At 43.3% G+C, this 6603-nt stretch overlaps 1 pseudogene; it reads left to right on the top strand.

Annotated features, from left to right (window-relative positions):
• Positions 1-2930: 2930 nt before the first annotated feature.
• On the top strand, positions 2931-3405 carry LOC103267451 (annotated as a pseudogene).
• The last annotated feature ends 3198 nt before the right edge of the window (positions 3406-6603 follow it).

A 6603-nucleotide genomic window follows, 5' to 3' on the forward strand; every position in this document is an offset into this window, starting at 1 on the left:
CACAAATGAAGAAAATATCATCAGCCCAGAGACTGATTTTGTAAAGGCATTGTTTAGTGTCTGCAGTTGGTTAGATTTCAAACCAGAGGCCTTTGTGTGGAGTTGAGGCGTGATTGTATTTTTAGTTTTCTTAACTAAATAAATCTATCAGTTGACAAAGAGAAGAGTATAGTGGGTTAGACAGAGAAGGTATGATTGAAGACGTGAAGGCAGGGTCAACTCAAGACACATTGATCACAGTCTCATTAGGCCTGGAACAGAAACGAAAATGAATTTGAAATGTGAAGATGGGGAGGGGGAGGACAGATAGGGGACCAAAGGGAAATAGCAGTCCATTTTCCAACAGTGTGATTCATAATACACGAATGAACTCAGACACAGAGATGCAATTCATCGGTTAAATTCCTGTCAGTCTCTAAGCCAGGGTAAAACGTTTCTATCATCCCATTTTTCTCTCTTGTGTTGTCTTTCCTTGGTAAAGCACACTGAAATAAATTTTATAGCATAGAAAAGGGATTCTACCTCTGAGAAGTATTTTTAATGTAAGACGGAAAAACATATTCCAAGTAAAATCAAAGTAAGAAATGGAGAGAGACCAGAAGAGCCTGGGCCATTATTCCTATTGATAGGTCACTTCTTTGATTTAGATAGTAAGAAACATACATTAGCAATAAAGTAGAACTATAAGAGTTGATTGCATATTTCATTAAATTGGAAGTGAAGTTGATCATAAAATTTAATATTAGAAGGAAGTGGAATAATTGGAGCAGAATTAAAGTAACTGTTATTAAAAACTTAAATTTAGTCTTCAAGGCCCATCATTGGCTGCCCTGCTGTCCTGTCTCTTGCTAAACTCCTTTTCTCATTACTTTGCATTTGCTTAAAAAACTATTACATCCCTCAGATTAATTTTCCTTTCTTTGCACAGGCTGTTTTCCTTGCCTCCCTTCTCCTATCTCTTTATTCCATTCCCAAAGAACTGGCAGAAAGCTTTCTTAGGCAGTTCCCCTTGAGTAATCCTTTTTGGGATTCAAGGGAGCCCCGTGAGGACCTCTTGTTTTTCCTACTGGAGTTCTGAACCTGATGAGAAATACACAGAAATAGGATAGACAAAGGTCAAGGTCAGTCTTTATGCTGATAAGACTGATATTGGAGAATGTGACAAGTGAAATTTATATTCCAGAATCAGAAGAACATGTCCATCCACCCCCTTCACAGGCAGAAATGCCCCTGGTGGAGATCCCCCCACCAAACCTAGAGCCATATGCGTGCTCTCAGAGGGTGAGTGGCTCACTCCCAAGAGAAGAAGGAAGGGGCAGAGCTACGCAGCCCCTCTTCCACATTCCAGACTCATCAGCTGAGGAGGAGACTGGGGGTGGAGAGATGTCAGGAGGCATTTGCTAGTAGAGCATCCCCCACATGGAAAGAAACTTCTGGAGTGGAGATAAATACTACTTCTCCAATCACACACCTATTTAAAGCATTTTCTTCAGGGGCTTGTTCTGTGATGCCATATTTTTACAGGCCTTTATTCAGTTGAGATTCAGTCAAGGAAGCAGAGCCATTGTCAGTTTTAGGAGATAAACAACGAATTACAGATTTTTTTTTTTTTTTTTTTTGAGTTGGAGTCTCACTCTGTCGCCCAGACTGGAGTGCAGTGGCCAACTCCCGGCCACCGCAGCCTCGACCTGCTGGGCTCCGGCGATCCTTCCGCCTCAGCCTTCTGAGTAGCCGGAATTACAGGCATGTGCTACCACGCCCGGCTGATTTTTTAAATTTATTTATTGTAGAGATGAGGTCTCACTGCCCAGGCGGGTCTCGAACCCGCGGGCTCAGGCAATCCACTCACCTCAGCCTCCCAAAGGTGCGGGATTACAGGCTCAGCCACCGAGCCCGGCTTGAATTACAGATTTTAGACCTTATACAATTGTGGGAGGAGTTGGGAACATGGAGTCTCGGAGGAGGAGCAGAGGAACCAAGAAGAGTCACTAACTGTTCTTCCTGAAGCACTGGGATAGGTCACAGTGTGAGAAGAGAATCTGAGAAGTCAGGACGTCCATGAGTCAAAGTGGGACCATGAAGGGGAGGCGTGTGGGGAGGTCTGTGAGAAGCTGTTTCCTTTGAGTAGCTACTGCCTCTGTGGTTCTGTCACTAAGCCTCTTGTGGTAGGCCTGGGATCGCTGGGGTCAGCAGTGCCACCAGCCAAGGAGAAAAACTGAACCTGAGGCGGAGGAGAGTGAGGACAAGCCGGCGTCCTCCTGGCACCTCTGATCAGTCTGTCACCTCATCTAAATGTGAAAAGCATCGAGACTCACAGATACTGTTTCTTTTCTGTCTCCTCCTTGGCCAAGTCTAACCTGAAATCATATAGAGGAGGAGATTCTAGGAAAAGTTCCCAGCTTAAACAAGTTGGCAATAGAACAATGCAGTGCGGTGAACACCTTGATCATTAGGCATCTACCTACACCTCTTTTAGCCATGCTTAAATTCAAAATAAAGAGAGAAATCTTGCTTCTGCTTAACGTGATATAATTGAAAACCCTTTGGAGAACTTCAGTTCTGTTGTCTTGCTCTCTTCCATGGATACCATGAACTTCACCTCTTGTTCCACCCCCTTCTCCACCAACTACACACCATCAACGCCATCAGTGTCTGTTAGGCACCAGGGATCCACGCTCTCGGATCTCCATGTCCCACCCCACCAGTTTCTGGGCAGTTGGGGGTCCAGGAGCCTAGCCATGGGAATGGCTGGAGGTCTGGCAGGAATAGGGGGCACCTAGAGTGAGGAAGTGGGCCTGAATGACCACTTGACCTCCTACCTGAACAGGGTGAGGAGCCTGGAGACCAAAAATCAGAGGCTAGAGTGCAAAATCCAGGAACACTTAGAGAAGAAGGGACCCCAAGTCAGAGACTGGGGGCATTACTTCAAGATGTTCGAGGACCTGAGGACTCAGATATTTGTAACTTCTGTGGACAATGCCCACATCATTCTGCGGATGAACAATGCCTGTCTTGCTGCTCATGACTTTAGAGTCAAGTCTGAGACAGAGCTGACCATGTGCCAGTCTGTAGAGAGTGACACAAATGGATTCCACAAGGTCATTGATGACACCAACGTCATCCAACTGCAGCTGGAGACAGAGATCGAAGCTCTCAAGGAGGAACTGATCTTCATGAAGAAGAACCATGAGGAGGAAGTACAAAAAGCCTATAAACCCAGATTGGCAGCTCTGGGCAAACTTTGGAGGTAGATGCCCCCAGATCTCAAGACCTCAGCAAGATCATGGCAGACATCTCAACTAGTATGTTGAGCTGCCTCAGAAGAACCGAGAGGAGCTGGACAAGTACTGCCCCAGCAGACTGAGGAGACCACCACAGTCACCACGCAATCCTCTGAGAACATAGTTGCTGAGATGATGTACATAGGGCTGAGACATATGGTCCAGTTCTTGGAGATCGGCCTGGACTTAATGAGAAATTTGAGGGCCAGCTTGGAGAACAGTCTGAGGGAGGTGGAGGCCCGCTGCACCATGCAGATGGAGCAACTCAATGGGGCCCTGCTGCATCTGTAATCTGAGCTGGCACAGACCCAGGGAGAGGGCCAGCGCTAGGCCCAGGAGTACGAGGGCCTGCTGAACATCAAGGTCAAACTGGAGGCTGAAATTGCCATCTACCACTGCCTGCTGGAGGACAGGGAGGACTTCAGTCTCGTTGATAGCCTGGTCAGTGTCAGCTCCATTCAGACTGTCCAAAAGATGGCACCACCTGCAGGATAGTGGATGGCAAAGTGGTGTCTGAGACCAATAACACCAGTGCTGAGGCATTGAGGCAGAGGGAGCAGGATACACTTTGAAGAGTAGGAGACCAATGAAAAATGCAGAGATCATAAACAAACAAACAAACAAATAAACATAAAAACACTCTAACCCTTTCCCCAAAAGAGGATTCAAGAAGTTTTCATCTGTCAATTTACTCATTGGGATACGTTCCTTTCTCCTCTAGCTGGATCATATTAACCCTTTGATATTTTGTAGCTTAGATATTGATATGTAGTGTTAACCACTATGAACACAACTTACATTAGAGAGTGGGAGAATCAGAGAGGAGCAAAAAGAAAAAATACCTATCAAAGTATGAAAGAAATACTAGTAAGTACTGCTGTCTACCATCCTTAATGCGCTCCATCTCATCTGATCTCAAAATACTAGTACGTATGACCATCCTTTTTTCTGGAAGTGGTCGTGTGGTTATAGTTGGTATTTATAACTTCCTTCTACCAATAACCTTTCCATATTCCCTTTGCCCAAGTAAGCACCTCAATTCATCATGGTTCCTTGCTTGGTGATGAGCAGGGGACCTACACCTTTACTCCTAACAGGTTTGTGCTATTAGCAGTCCAACCTATGCTGGGTTATTGTAGGTTACTATTTACTGTAATCACAGAGAAGGGGAGGATTCAAAGGCCTCTACCTTCATTCATAGTAGTGTGGTATAATAAGAAAAATATTTGGTGTTTGTACCCCGTTTCTGGCACAGAGCTTCTAAAATTCTTGGAATTTCCTGAGGAATAAAGGTGAGAGGGAGCATCTTTTGTTCTAAGCACACATAGGTAGCTGTAGAATGAAGGTTGTTTTCCTGATGAACCAGCCTTCCGGGAGGGCAGAGGGGCTATTGATTGAGATCACCAATGGCCAATGATGTAATCAATTCTGCCTGCAAAATGAAACTTTTATAAAAATCCTTAAATTACAGGGTGTCAGGAGCTTCTGGGTTGGTGAACACATCCATGTAATGAGAGAGTGGCACATCCCGACTTTGAGGGACAGGGGCTCCTACCTTTGAGAACCTTTCAGACCTTACTCTATGACTTCTTCATCTAACAGTTCATTTGTGTCTCTCATAATAAACTGTAATTATAATTATAACTATTTCCTGAGTTCTGTGGGCTATTCTAGCAAATTATCAAATCTAGGAGGGGGAGAGTTATAGGAAACTCTAACTTTGTAGTCAAGTCAGACAGACCTGATAATCATGAGTGAAACCTGAAATAAAGGCAGTTTTGTGGGACAGTGGAGTCCCTTCAATCTGTGGAGTTTGATACTAACCATGGGTAGTAAGTCATGGAACTGAGAGTTGAATTTCAGAACACCCAGTTGATGTCAGAATTGGTTGGTGGGAAGACAAAACTCTCAGGTGCCAAATCAGTTCCCTTTGATAAAATCAACTATGTCAACCAGTACAGTAACTCCCTTTTTTGACTATTGGTTTACTGGTATGAAGTGCTCAAGTGTCTAGATGCCCCTCTCAGCTCCCAGTTTAATGAAATATATATTTTTTGTGCCCCTGGAAACATTCCTACATAACAACAAAACTTTGAATCCAACGGAACCCAAAGTTGTGAGTAAGCAAAAATTTCACTAGTAGATGATTAAGAAAAGTATAAGAAGAGTCACTCAATTTCTGTCCCTTGATTCTCAAGCTTCTGGATTTCACCTATGGGAGAAATGATACAATAAATTAGTTACTAATTTGGGACATTGACTGTATCCTAGAGGCTATCACATCCACCCTGCAGAGTGTAGGCACCCAGCTGATGCCATCATTGAGTCTTCAAAGGCCTCTCCACCATCCTACCAAGCCAGCTTTTTCAGTGAGATGAGGACCAAGGTAGGACCAGTGAATTTCATAAGCATAAGCCCATGACCCGCTTTATTTGTTGGAAAATGAGTTCCCTGGTTAAAAGCAATATTGTGTAGAGCACTGTGATGGTGAATGAGGCATTCTGCAAGTCCATGACAGTGATTTTTTTTTTTTTTGGTATTATGGAAAAGGAAGGCAGGTACTTATCCAGAGTAAGTGTTTATTCCAGTGAGAGCAAAGTGCTGCCTTTCCATGATATAGATGTGATCTGGTGTCATCAAACTGCCATTAGATAATTGTTTTCCTTAGAAAATGGTGCCATATCGGGGGCTCAGTATTGGTTCCTGCTGTTCACAAGTTGCATGTTGGTAATGACTATAACCAGAGCAGTCAAATCGGCATGTGGCTGAGTCCAACACAAGTTATTGACCCACAGAACTATGAGGAAATACATATTTAAGTCATTAATTTTTTGATGTAGTTTGTTGGGCAGCAAAAACTAACTAAAACAGTAACTGGCCCTTAGAAGTGGGATACTGCCATAACAAAACCCTAAAACATGTGGCACTGGCTTTGGAGCAAAACAATTGGAAGACTATTGCTTGTGGTAGATTGCAAGATAGAAAATATATCTAGTAAACATGTGGCTCTGGTTAAGGAAATTTCCAGGCAGAATATTAATAATATATGGGAGTTGTTCAAATTGCCAGTCGAAAATAAAAGGAAACTAGAGCGGTCAGGAGTTTCTAGATTCAGAAATAAATTTGTTTTTTCATTCTCAGTTTCTCCAGTTTGCAAAAGATTCTTGTAAAACCAAATTAAAAGAGTGATTTTAAGGCCCTTGTGAAGACTTCAGAAAGGAGTGTGGTTGTTCCTAGTAGATTATCTCAATTGACCAAAATAGCTTTTAAATATCCTGAGGGTACTAACTCACAACATCCTTATATACTACCCAAAGAAGAA

The sequence above is a fragment of the Carlito syrichta genome, unplaced genomic scaffold, assembly GCF_000164805.1.
Source record: "Carlito syrichta isolate Samal-C Ts95f unplaced genomic scaffold, Tarsius_syrichta-2.0.1 Scaffold103307, whole genome shotgun sequence".
NCBI lineage: Eukaryota > Metazoa > Chordata > Mammalia > Primates > Tarsiidae > Carlito > Carlito syrichta.